The sequence below is a fragment of the Drosophila albomicans genome, unplaced genomic scaffold (assembly GCF_009650485.2).
Source record: "Drosophila albomicans strain 15112-1751.03 unplaced genomic scaffold, ASM965048v2 utg000344l_pilon, whole genome shotgun sequence".
NCBI classification, from domain to species: Eukaryota; Metazoa; Arthropoda; class Insecta; order Diptera; family Drosophilidae; genus Drosophila; species Drosophila albomicans.
This window is the reverse complement of record NW_026263623.1, coordinates 7,771-21,778: the sequence shown is the minus strand read 5'-3', so window position 1 is coordinate 21,778 and position 14,008 is coordinate 7,771. Positions and strand designations below refer to the sequence as shown.

The 14,008-nt window shown below is 38.9% G+C and overlaps 1 pseudogene; it reads left to right on the top strand.

Annotated features, from left to right (window-relative positions):
- The first annotated feature begins 115 nt into the window (after positions 1-115).
- Positions 116-8,884, top strand: LOC117577494 (large subunit ribosomal RNA; annotated as a pseudogene).
- The last annotated feature ends 5,124 nt before the right edge of the window (positions 8,885-14,008 follow it).

Genomic DNA, 14,008 nt, shown 5'->3' with positions numbered 1-14,008 from the left:
TGCTCTTATTAACGAATATGGTATAAAGAATAATTTTGTGAATATTATGGACCTTCAAAGAAAAAAATAGTATATTTCAAAATAGGCAGAGAATTGTCTATAAAGTGTAATTAAACAACCTCAACTCATATGGGACTACCCCCTGAATTTAAGCATATTAATTAGGGGAGGAAAAGAAACTAACAAGGATTTTCTTAGTAGCGGCGAGCGAAAAGAAATCAGTTCAGGCACTAAGTCACTTGTCTATATGGCAAATGTGAGATGCAGTGTATGGAACGTCAATATTCTAGTATGAGAAATTAACGATTTAAGTCCTTCTTAAATGAGGCCATTTACCCATAGAGGGTGCCAGGCCCGTATAACGTTAATGATTATTAGATGATGTTTCCAAAGAGTCGTGTTGCTTGATAGTGCAGCACTAAGTGGGTGGTAAACTCCATCTAAAACTAAATATAACCATGAGACCGATAGTAAACAAGTACCGTGAGGGAAAGTTGAAAAGAACTCTGAATAGAGAGTTAAATAGTACGTGAAACTGCTTAGAGGTTAAGCCCGATGAACCTGAATATCCGTTATGGAAAATTCATCATTAGAATTGTAATATTTAATCAATATTATAACGATAGTGTGCATTTTTTCCATATAAGGACATTGTAATCTATTAGCATGTATGGAATTTATCAAAAACAATTTTGATAAGAGTTTATTTAAATTAGAGTGCTTGCATTTTAACATAAAATAAATTTTCAAAAATTTGATAAAGTGCTGATAGATTATATGAGTACAGTGCGTTAATTTTTCGGAATTATATAATGGCATGATTATCATTGATTTTTATGTTTATTATAAGCACTTGTATGATTAACAATGCGAAAGATTCAGGATACCTTCGGGACCCGTCTTGAAACACGGACCAAGGAGTCTAACATATGTGCAAGTTATTGGGATATAAACCTAATAGCGTAATTAACTTGACTATTATTGGGATTAGTTTTTTAACTATTTATAGTTGATTAACGCAATCCCGGGGCGTTCTATATAGTTATGTATAATAATATTTATATTATTTATGCCTCTAACTGGAACGTACCTTGAGCATATATGCTGTGACCCGAAAGATGGTGAACTATACTTGATCAGGTTGAAGTCAGGGGAAACCCTGATGGAAGACCGAAACAGTTCTGACGTGCAAATCGATTGTCAGAATTGAGTATAGGGGCGAAAGACCAATCGAACCATCTAGTAGCTGGTTCCTTCCGAAGTTCCCTCAGGATAGCTGGTGCATTTAACTGTTGTATAAAATAATCTTATCTGGTAAAGCGAATGATTAGAGGCCTTAGGGTCGAAACGATCTTAACCTATTCTCAAACTTTAAATGGGTAAGAACCTTAACTTTCTTGATATGAAGTTTAAGGTTATGATATAATGTGCCCAGTGGGCCACTTTTGGTAAGCAGAACTGGCGCTGTGGGATGAACCAAACGTAATGTTACGGTGCCCAAATTAACAACTCATTCAGAAACCATGAAAAGGCGTTGGTTGCTTAAAACAGCAGGACGGTGATCATGGAAGTCGAAATCCGCTAAGGAGTGTGTAACAACTCACCTGCCGAAGCAACTAGCCCTTAAAATGGATGGCGCTTAAGTTGTATACCTATACATTACCGCTAAAGTAGATGATTTATATTACTTGTAATATAAATTTTGAAACTTTAGTGAGTAGGAAGGTACAATGGTGTGCTTAGAAGTGTTTGGCGTAAGCCTGCATGGAGCCGTCATTGGTACAGATCTTGGTGGTAGTAGCAAATAATCGAATGAGACCTTGGAGGACTGAAGTGGAGAAGGGTTTCGTGTGAACAGTGGTTGATCACGAGTTAGTCGGTCCTAAGTTCAAGGCGAAAGCCGAAAATTTTCAAGTAAAAAAAAGTAACTAAAATTTATATTTTGTCATAATTAAAAAACTTGAATAATTTTGAACGAAAGGGAATACGGTTCCAATTCGTATCTGGTAAATAGAGTTTCTATCATTTATGGTAGTTTCTTGTTCCCCGGATAGTTTAGTTACGTAGCCAATTGTGGAACTTTCTTGCATACTGTCAGAGCGGACTTGGGGAATCCGACTGTCTAATTAAAACAAAGCATTGTGATCTAGCGGGGGTGTTGACACAATGTGATTTCTGCCCAGCTCTGAATGTCAAAGTGAAGAAATTCTAAGCGCGGCGGCACGGCGGACTTCTCTTAAGTAGCCAAATCGTCATCCGACGAGATTCTAGTGGTTTTCAACCTGTCGAGCTGAGACGTGTTAGCGGGTGCCTGCATTTCGTAGTGTTTTTGCGATAACAGTTATTTGTTATCTCTTAGTTAGCGGTAAAAGTTTCGCGTGTGCGCTTTGTGCTCCTCATTCGCTGTGTGCGTGTGAGCAGCGTGGGAAAATCGTCGCGCGTCGTTGAGAGTGTGTGCGTGCGTGTGCTTATTTTAAGCGCTATTAAAGTAGCTTAGTTTCGAGTGACCTACTTTCTGGTGAGTACAGTTGAGTATTTTTAAGACTTGCAAAAAAGTTTTAGATGCCAGCGTGCAAGCCGGCCGTTGGTGCTGGGGGGAGTGGTGCGTCGACGGACGACCTCCCTTCGGTGGCTGACGGGAAGGTTAAGCGGAAGGCGGGTTCGGCGTCAGCAAGGAAGCTGAAGAAGGCAGCTTCTTTAGCTTCTTTTGCTGATGCTGGGTTAGGTGCTGAGTGTATGGGAGCCGCTAGTGGTGGTGTCAGCGCTGCTACTAGCGTGTTTAGCGTGGCTGAGGAGAATCTGGTTTCGGCAGATTCGACCCCGATGTGCTCATTGGGGAGTATGCTAGAGGAGTTTAGGGCGGCTGAAAAGGCAGCAGAGGCGTTGGTTGCTCCATTGAGCAAGCCAGGGTCAATGATGCGCAAGGGAAGCCCAGTAGAGAAAATGAAGGCGATCAGTAAGGACGTGCTCACGCTCGTTGTTGCTGATTGTGGAATGCAAGGCAAGGCGCTGGTTAGTGTAGTTGACTACCTAGCGGAAATGGAGACGCTGCTGTTTTCGCAGATGGCGGAAAATGAGCGTCTCCGAGGACGGTTGGAGGAGGCTCGCGCTCATGCGAGTAGCGGCCCCTCCAATGGGCCTTTCCGAGTGCCAGCGCCGGTTAGCGGGGGTGCTCCGCTGCGTGCACCGGTTGCCAAAGGCGGTTCCAAGTCGGCAGCGCCGTCTACCCCGGAGACGCCGAGACCTAAGCCAGTTGAGACATGGTCCCTCGTGGTCCGCAGCAAGACTGCGAAGACCTCAAAGGAAGTGGTTGATCAGGTGGTGAAGGAGGTAGGTCCAACCCTGGGTGTACGGGTGCACGAGGTTCGTCCTCTTCGGGATGGTGGTGCGATTATTCGCACTCCATCCGTTGCAGAGCGAGAGTGATCGCAGGAAACGCGAAATTTAAAGAGGTGGGGCTGGAAGTGAGTGTGAATGTCAAACTGGGGCCTAAAATTGTGGTGACGGGCGTTCACTCGCAGATTACTCCTGACGAATTCATGAGTGATCTTTTCGAGATGAACCTCAAGGACAGCATGTCTCTTGAGGCCTTCAAGAAAGGCGTCCGTATGGTGAGCAAGCCATGGCCTGTGACTGGTGGGTCAGCGTCGGTCAATGTTGTGTTGGAGGGCGATGGCATGGCCATGCAAACTCTGCTCGATGTTGGCCGCTGCTACATCAAGTGGTTTTCATTCCGCTTGAGGAACTTTGACCCGGTTCTGAGCTGCTTCCGTTGCCTGGGCTTCGACCACAAGGTAGCGGACTGCAGGGCCAAGCACGATGTCTGTCGGCGCTGTGGTCAAGTGGGCCATCGGGTAGCTAAGTGTACCAATGCACTTAGTTGCCGGAATTGTGCTTTTAAAGGGCAGCCTTCGGAGCATCTTATGATGTCTCTGGCTTGCCCGATATATAGTGCGATTGTCGCGAGGGCCAACGCTAGACATTAATATGGCTAGCAAAGTCCTTCAGTTGAACTGCCAGCGGTCATATGCAGTTATGTGCGATGTGGGCGAAATGATGTGTGAGAGAGGCAGTGTAGTGGCCCTGCTGCAGGAGCCGTATGCAACCGATGGTTGCGTACGTGGCTTACCCGCGCACATGCGCGTGTTCACTGACAGCAGGGCCAAGGCTGCGGTGGTGGTGAATGATGTTGGTATTGAATGCACTCTGATGTGTTCTACCGACTGGGGGGTGTGTGTGTGCCTTAATGGCAATTTTGGCAGGGTGTTAGTTGTGAGTGTGTATTGCGCGTTCGGGGAACCCCTCGAGCCGTATATAGCGTACATGGATGAGGTGCTACTACTGGCGAGTAGCGATCCGATCATCCTTGGTATTGATGCGAATGCGTCGTCCCCCGTGTGGTTCAGTAAGATGCCCAGACACTCGTCTGGGTATCAGAACCACAGGCGGGGTGAAACGCTAGCCGAGTGGGCCGTGTCCCAAGATGTTCGGGTCGTTAATCAACCCAGCGTGTGGTATACCTTTGATGGTCCGAACGGGAAAAGTGACATTGACGTCACCCTTGTGAATGAAGCAGCAATGCGTGTGTTTCATTTTGAGTGGAGTGTTTTAGGTGGGGTAGGTATAAGTGATCACAATCCAATTGAGATTGTGTTTGCATATACTCCCACAACGAATGAAAGTGTTGGGGGTAATTCGTGGAGCACTTGTGGTGTGAATTGGGCCCAATATGGGCTGTTTATATGTGAGGCGGCAACGCAAGTTCCGCTTAGCACCTTCAGTGCAATGGAGTGTTGACGAGCAGGTCATGTGTGTGAATAGGTGGATGACGGGTGTGAATGATAGCATGCTTCGGAGACACCGCAAGGTGAATCTTAAGCGTGTTAAGTGGTGGACGAGTGAGTTGAGTGCTAAGCGTAGGATACTTCGAACTCTGCGGAAACGTTTCCAAAGAGCGAGAATATCCAATGCCGATAGCGCTGCTCAGCTAAGGCGAGAGTATAGTAGGTGTATGAATGAGTACAAGGAAATGCTTGTACGTGTGAAAGAAGCGGAATGGCGTGATTTTGTAGATCGCAATAAGCATGATCCCTGGGGTCGTGTTTATCAAATAGCGAGAGGGAAAGGCAGGGAGCTTAGTTTAGGCAACTTACATGTCGGAGGCCTTCAGCTAACGGCATGGAAGGATTGTATGAATGCTTTGCTGAATGTGTTCTTCCCGCGAGAGGAGAGACAGGAGGCTCCACTACATGTGGAGCAACCTGTTGAACCGCTCCGAGAAGCTGAATTGGGGGCGGCTTTTAAGAGGTTAAAGTCGAGAAAGTCGCCCGGCATGGATGGTTTCACTGGGGAAATGTGTAAATGTGTTTGGAATTCGATTCCAGAGTATATGTATGCATTGTATGAAAGGTGTGTGAATGAGGGATACTTTCCCAGTGAATGGAAATGTGCAAAGATGGTAGTGCTCTTGAAGTCGCCCGATAAGATCAGGAGTAATCCTCGATCTTATCGGGGCATCAGTCTCCTTCCTGTGCTTGGAAAAGTGCTAGAAAGAGTCATGATAGAAAGGCTGCTTGAGTTAGTTGAAGACCAGATGTCTGATAGACAATATGGCTTCACTAGAGGTAGATGTACGGAGGATGCATGGCATTATGTCAAGGACTCGGTGGGGTCCAGCAACTCCAGGTACGTCTTAGGCATTTTTGTAGATTTTAGGGGTGCGTTTGACCACCTTAGCTGGGCAAGTGTGTTAAGAAAATTGAGCGACTGTGGCTGCCGAGAGATGGCTCTATGGAAGAGCTACTTTTCTGGCAGGCGTGCGACAGCAATAGGAAAATGTGAGAGTGTCACTGTGGATGTGGTTCGTGGTTGTCCGCAAGGATCCATCTGTGGTCCATTTATATGGAACCTAATGATGGACTCCCTATTGCGGCAACTCGAATTGCGCTGCAAGTGTTGTGCGTATGCGGATGATCTGCTCATTTTGATTGAGGGGCAATCGCGCTCCGAGATTGAGGCAGGTGCTAGGGAGTGCTTGCGCATTGTTTGCGATTGGGGCGACAGTGTCGGCGTCGGTTTGGCAGCGGATAAGACGGTGGCAATGTTACTCAAGGGTAAATTGTCTGCCAGTCGGCCTCCAGTTGTCAGACTAAACGACGTTAGCTTAAAGTATGTGACTGAGGTTCGATACCTTGGCATTACTTTCGGTGAGGGGATGTGCTTTATGCCGCATCTCACCGGTCTCAGGGCGCGGTTGTTTAGTGTGGTTGGACAGGTGCGTCGCATTTTGCGCGGAGTGATTGGGGCCTTAGCAGACGAGCTGTGCGTACCATATACAGCGGCCTATTTGTTGCATGTGCAGCATATGGGTCGTCTGTGTGGTATGAGGCAGCAAAGACTGTTGTGGGCAGAAAGAAAGTGCTGGCTTGCCAGCGTGTGATTCTTTTAGGTTGTCTGCCTGTGTGCCGCACTGTTTCTACGGAAGCTTTGCAGGTATTGCTTGGTGCAGCCCCTCTTGACTTGGAAGTCAGGCGTAGAGCCTTGATGTTCAAGATTAAGAGGCGGCTGCCATTGCTGCGGGATGAGTGGTTATTTGATAGGGACGTAAATAGCTTAGCAGTGGATAGCTGTAAGAAGTTATTGAAAGAGTGTGTTCTGTCTGACTGGCAGGTCAGATGGGATGCAAGTGTGAATGGGCGGGTGACTCGCGAATTTATTCGTGATGTCAAATTCACTGCAGACCGTCCAGACTTCAGATTTAATCTGAGTCTCGGATTCTTGTTGACTGGCCATGGTTCTCTCAATGCATTTTTGCATCCGAGAAGCCTGTGCGATAGTCCGGAATGCCGCTGCGGTTTGGCAGCGGAGACTGCCATGCATGTGTTGTGTGAATGCCCACTGTATAGCGATATACGTGTGATGGATGAGCTAGGGATTAGGCAGACTGGTGGTGGGTTTGACGTAAGTCAATCACTCTCCACTAGTACTTGTGTAGGTAATTTGAATGAGTTTGCCCGCATTGTATTTGCGAGACGGCGGATGAGCGTTCCTGGAGGCAGGAATGAATGATTGTGTGAATAATGTATGCATGAGGGGAATGGGAATGCTAGGTAGGCAGGCGTGAATCGGGATGTATGAATGTGGGGTTGCAATGAATCGGAGCGTATGTATGTTGTATGTTTATGTTTCCACCTGGGCCACCAACCCGTAACTGTTTGGAGTTAAAATTGGTAGTACCTTTGTGGTACGAAACCTGACCGGAGGTTTTTCTGGTACCACGGGAACCAGGTGCCCGCGGACATATGTCCGTCCTGGTATTTGGTTGCGGCCCTTTCGGGAGTATCGTGGTGGCTGTGGTTTACCATCCAAATGCGGATAGAGTGGAGTGCTCGACGTGGAGTTGCGTAATACAACCGGTTGCCGTGATACCATAGATCGGAAGAGGTTTTAGATGGGCCTCGCTCCTCACACAGGAGGTTGAGCCAACCCAAACAGTTGGCTCTTCAATGTGTACCCGTGAATTGCTCCATGGGGGCGCTGATTCGACGCTTAAATTGAATTGTCTGTGCTGCGCACCGTGAGATAGAGCCAACATGGCAGGTGCTCACGTTAATCTACCAAATTCCATGTCCCTATCTACTATCTAGCGAAACCACAGCCAAGGGAACGGGCTTGGAATAATTAGCGGGGAAAGAAGACCCTTTTGAGCTTGACTCTAATCTGGCAGTGTAAGGAGACATAAGAGGTGTAGAATAAGTGGGAGATATTAAATTTCGGTTTAGTATCGACAATGAAATACCACTACTCTTATTGTTTCCTTACTTACTTGATTAAATGGAACGTGTATCATTTCCTAGCCATTATACGGATATATTTATTATATCTTATGGTATTGGGTTTTGATGCAAGCTTCTTGATCAAAGTATCACGAGTTTGTTATATAATCGCAAACAAATTCATTAATGAGAGAGTGCATTTATGTGTTCTTAAATTAAAAATTTGGTATAACTCCAATTACTCAGGTATGATCCAATTCAAGGACATTGCCAGGTAGGGAGTTTGACTGGGGCGGTACATCTCTCAAATAATAACGGAGGTGTCCAAGGCCAGCTCAGTGCGGACAGAAACCACACATAGAGCAAAAGGGCAAATGCTGACTTGATCTCGGTGTTCAGTACACACAGGGACAGCAAAAGCTCGGCCTATCGATCCTTTTGGTTTAAAGAGTTTTTAACAAGAGGTGTCAGAAAAGTTACCATAGGGATAACTGGCTTGTGGCGGCCAAGCGTTCATAGCGACGTCGCTTTTTGATCCTTCGATGTCGGCTCTTCCTATCATTGTGAAGCAAAATTCACCAAGCGTTGGATTGTTCACCCATGCAAGGGAACGTGAGCTGGGTTTAGACCGTCGTGAGACAGGTTAGTTTTACCCTACTAATGACAAAACGTTGTTGCGACAGCATTCCTGCGTAGTACGAGAGGAACCGCAGGTACGGACCAATGGCACAATACTTGTTCGAGCGAACAGTGGTATGACGCTACGTCCGTTGGATTATGCCTGAACGCCTCTAAGGTCGTATCCGTGCTGGACTGCAATGATAAATAAGGGGCAATTTGCATTGTATGGCTTCTAAACCATTAAAAGTTTATTATTCATTTAATAGACGACGATGGATGTGATGCCAATGTTACATATAACATAGTAAATTGGGAGGATCTTCGATCACCTGGTGCCGCGCTAGTTATATATTAAAACATTTATTTAATACAATGACAAAGCCTTGAATCAATTGTAAACGACTTTTATAACAGGCAAGGTGTTGTAAGTGGTTGAGCAGCTGCCATACTGCGATCCACTGAAGCTTATCCTTTGCTTGACGATTCGATAAAATATATATGTTTAAGGCATATATATAAAAAAAATATATATATATATATATATATATATAAATATGCAAAATTGTATGCATAATTATTAATTATGTGTTATACAATTACGCATATAAGAAGAAAATTTATATATATATATAATATATATTATATATATATAAATAAATAATATATCTATGTGTACAAAATATACTTGTGTATTTTAAATATGCATTTATTTAGTATGCGTTAGTTATATATATTTATTTGGTAGCAAAAGGAACGCCATTATATTAGTGGCGAAAATTAATAATATGCATAGTAAGTATATCTATGTATACAAAATACTTGCATATTTTATATATGCATTTATTTATTATGCGTTGGTTATATATATTTATTTGGTAGCAAAAGGAACGCCATTATATTAGTGGCGAAAATTAAGAATATGCATAGTATATCTATGTGTACAAAATACTTGCGTATTTTATATATGCATTTATTTATAATGCGTTGGTTATATATATTTATTTGGTAGCAAAAGGAACGCCATTATATTAGTGGCGAAAGTCAAGAATATGCATAGTATATCTATGTGTACAAAATACTTGCGTATTTTATATATGCATTTATTTATTATGCGTTGGTTATATATATTTATTTGGTAGCAAAAGGAACGCCATTATATTAGTGGCGAAAATTAAGAATATGCATAGTATATCTATGTGTACAAAATACTTGTATATTTTAAATATGCATTTATTTAGTAAGCGTTAGTTATATATATTTATTTGGTAGCCAGAAGGACGCCATCATATTAGTGGCGAAAATTAAAAATATGCATGGTATATCTATGTGTACAAAATACTTGTGTATTTTATATATACATTTATTTGGTACGCAATTACATGAATTTGGTAGCCAGAAGGACGCCATCATATTAGTGGCGAAAATTAAAAATATGCATGATATAAAAAAATATATATACATTTATGTATGTATCTATATGAACAGAATACTTGCGTATTTTAAGTATGCATTTATTTCATACACAATTATGTGTTTGGTAGCAAAAGAACGCCATCATATTAGTGGCACAAATTAAGACATGAGATATGAGTTCAGCTTTGACAAAAAATTTCAACATATGAAAATTGAAGAAAAAACTTTTTAAATAGCATTTTATACTGTTTATTAATATAATGAGATAAGATTTTGAATTTAACTTGAGAAAAAGATTTTTTGGACTTGGTGAATTTTTTATTGAACTGCAGCCATATGATATGAGGTTCTACCGAGAGATGAGTTCAACTTTGACAAAAAATTTCAACATATGAAAATTGAAGAAAAAACTTTTTAAATATCATTTTATACAGTTTATTAATAAAATGAGATACAATTTTGAATTTAACTTGAGAAAAAAAATTTTTTGGACTTGGTGAATTTTTTATTGAATTGCAGCCATATGATATGAGGTTCTACCGAGAGATGAGTTCAACTATGACAAAAAATTTCAACATATGAAAATTGAAGAAAAAACTTTTTAAATATCATTTTATACAGTTTATTAATATAATGAGATAAGATTTTGAATTTAACTTGAGAAAAAGATTTTTTTGACTTGGTGAATTTTTTATTGAACTGCAGCCATATGATATGAGGTTCTACCGAGAGATGAGTTCAACTTTGACAAAAAATTTCAACATATGAAAATTGAAGAAAAACCTTTTTAATTATCATTTTAAACAGTTTATTAATATAATGAGATAAGATTTTGAATTTAACTTGAGAAAAAGATTTTTTGGACTTGGTGAATTTTTTTATTGAACTTCAGCCATATGATATGAGGTTCTACCGAGATATGAGTTCAACATTGAAAAAAATTTCAACATATGAAAATTGAAGAAAAAACTTTTTAAATATCATTTTATACAGTTTATTAATATAATGAGATACGATTTTGAATTTAACTTGAGAAAAAAATTTTTTGGACTTGGTGAATTTTTTATTGAACTGCAGCCATATGATATGAGGTTCTACCGAGATATGAGTTCAACTTTGACAAAAAATTTCAACATATGAAAATTGAAGAAAAAACTTTTTATATATATCATTTTATATAGTTTTTTAATAAAATGAATTAAGATTTTGAATTTAACTTGAGAAAAAAATTTTTTGGACTTGGTAAATTTTTTGGACTTGGTAAATTTTTTATTGAACTTCAGCCATATGATATGAGGTTCTACCGAAATATGAGTTCAACTTTGACAAAAAATTTCAACATATGAAAATTGAAGAAAAAACTTTTTAAATAGCATTTTATACTGTTTATTAATATAATGAGATAAGATTTTTAATTTAACTTGAGAAAAAAATTTTTTGGACTTGGTGAATTTTTTATTGAACTACAGCCATATGATATGAGGTTCTACCGAGATATGAGTTCAACTTTGACAAAAAATTTCAACATATGAAAATTGTAGAAAAAACTTTTTATATATCATTTTATACAGTTTTTTAATAAAATGAGATAAGATTTTTGAATTTAACTTGAGAAAAAAATTTTTTGGACTTGGTGAATTTTTTATTGAACTGCAGCCATATGATATAAGGTTCTACCGAGATATGAGTTCAACTTTGACAAAAATTTTAAACAATGTTAAACAATTTACGATTGTACTAGTATTTAATACAAATTATTGATAACAAAATAATGAAGTTTTGCTGTTGTATTATTAAAATAGTGCCACATAAAGATACATTAGGTGGTAGACCTTAGTAAAATGAGCGGGTTGTAGAAAACGTGTCACAAAACCTATATAGGGGTGGTGAGGTCGGGCAGGCATGTCATATGAGAAAAATTTCACAAGTGAAATATATATGTCTATGTATATATGGAGTGTAATGCCGGCATAAGTCATATATAAATAATATATGAAAATAATCATATAGAAGGCAATATGATTAAAAAAGTTAAAAATAATGAAGTTTTACTGTTGCATTATTAAATTAGTGCAACATAAAGATACATTAGGTGATATACCTTAGTAAAATGAGCTGGTTGTAGAAAACGTGTCACAAAACCTATATAGGGGTGGTGATGTCGAGCAGGCATGTCATATGAGAAAAATTTCACAAGTGAAATATATATGACTATGTATATGGAGTGAGTCTTGCCGGCATAAGTCATATATATATATATATATATGAAAATAATCATATAGAAGGCAATATGATTAAAAAAGTTAAAAATAATGAAGTTTTACTGTTGTATTATTAAATTAGTGCAACAAAAAGATACGTTAGATGGTAATACTAAATAAAATAAGAGCATTGTAGAAAACGTGTCACAAAACCTATATAGGGGTGGTGAGGTCGGGCAGGCATGTCATATGAGAAAAATTTCACAAGTGAAATATATATGACTATTTATATGGAGTGTCATGCCGGCATAAGTCATATATAAATAATATATGAAAATAATCATATAGAAGGCAATATGATTAAAAAAGTTAAAAATAATGAAGTTTTACTGTTGCATTATTAAATTAGTGCAACATAAAGATACATTAGGTGGTATACCTTAGTAAAATGAGCTGGTTGTAGAAAACGTGTCACAAAACCTATATAGGGGTGGTGATGTCGAGCAGGCATGTCATATGAGAAAAATTTCACAAGTGAAATATATATGACTATGTATATGGAGTGAGTCTTGCCGGCATAAGTCATATATAAATAATATATGAAAATAATCATATAGAAGGCAATATGATTAAAAAAGTTAAAAATAATGAAGTTTTACTGTTGTATTATTAAATTAGTGCAACAAAAAGATACGTTAGATGGTAATACTAAATAAAATAAGAGCATTGTAGAAAACGTGTCACAAAACCTATATAGGGGTGGTGAGGTCGGGCAGGCATGTCATATGAGAAAAATTTCACAAGTGAAATATATATGACTATTTATATGGAGTGTCATGCCGGCATAAGTCATATATAAATAATATATGAAAATAATCATATAGAAGGCAATATGATTAAAAAAGTTAAAAATAATGAAGTTTTACTGTTGCATTATTAAATTAGTGCAACATAAAGATACATTAGGTGGTATACCTTAGTAAAATGAGCTGGTTGTAGAAAACGTGTCACAAAACCTATATAGGGGTGGTGATGTCGAGCAGGCATGTCATATGAGAAAAATTTCACAAGTGAAATATATATGACTATGTATATGGAGTGAGTCTTGCCGGCATAAGTCATATATAAATAATATATGAAAATAATCATATAGAAGGCAATATGATTAAAAAAGTTAAAAATAATGAAGTTTTACTGTTGTATTATTAAATTAGTGCAACAAAAAGATACGTTAGATGGTAATACTAAATAAAATAAGAGCATTGTAGAAAACGTGTCACAAAACCTATATAGGGGTGGTGAGGTCGGGCAGGCATGTCATATGAGAAAAATTTCACAAGTGAAATATATATGACTATTTATATGGAGTGTCATGCCGGCATAAGTCATATATAAATAATATATGAAAATAATCATATAGAAGGCAATATGATTAAAAAAGTTAAAAATAATGAAGTTTTACTGTTGCATTATTAAATTAGTGCAACATAAAGATACATTAGGTGGTATACCTTAGTAAAATGAGCTGGTTGTAGAAAACGTGTCACAAAACCTATATAGGGGTGGTGATGTCGAGCAGGCATGTCATATGAGAAAAATTTCACAAGTGAAATATATATGACTATGTATATGGAGTGAGTCTTGCCGGCATAAGTCATATATAAATAATATATGAAAATAATCATATAGAAGGCAATATGATTAAAAAAGTTAAAAATAATGAAGTTTTACTGTTGCATTATTAAATTAGTGCAACATAAAGATACATTAGGTGGTATACCTTAGTAAAATGAGCTGGTTGTAGAAAACGTGTCACAAAACCTATATAGGGGTGGTGATGTCGAGCAGGCATGTCATATGAGAAAAATTTCACAAGTGAAATATATATGACTATGTATATGGAGTGAGTCTTGCCGGCATAAGTCATATATAAATAATATATGAAAATAATCATATAGAAGGCAATATGATTAAAAAAGTTAAAAATAATGAAGTTTT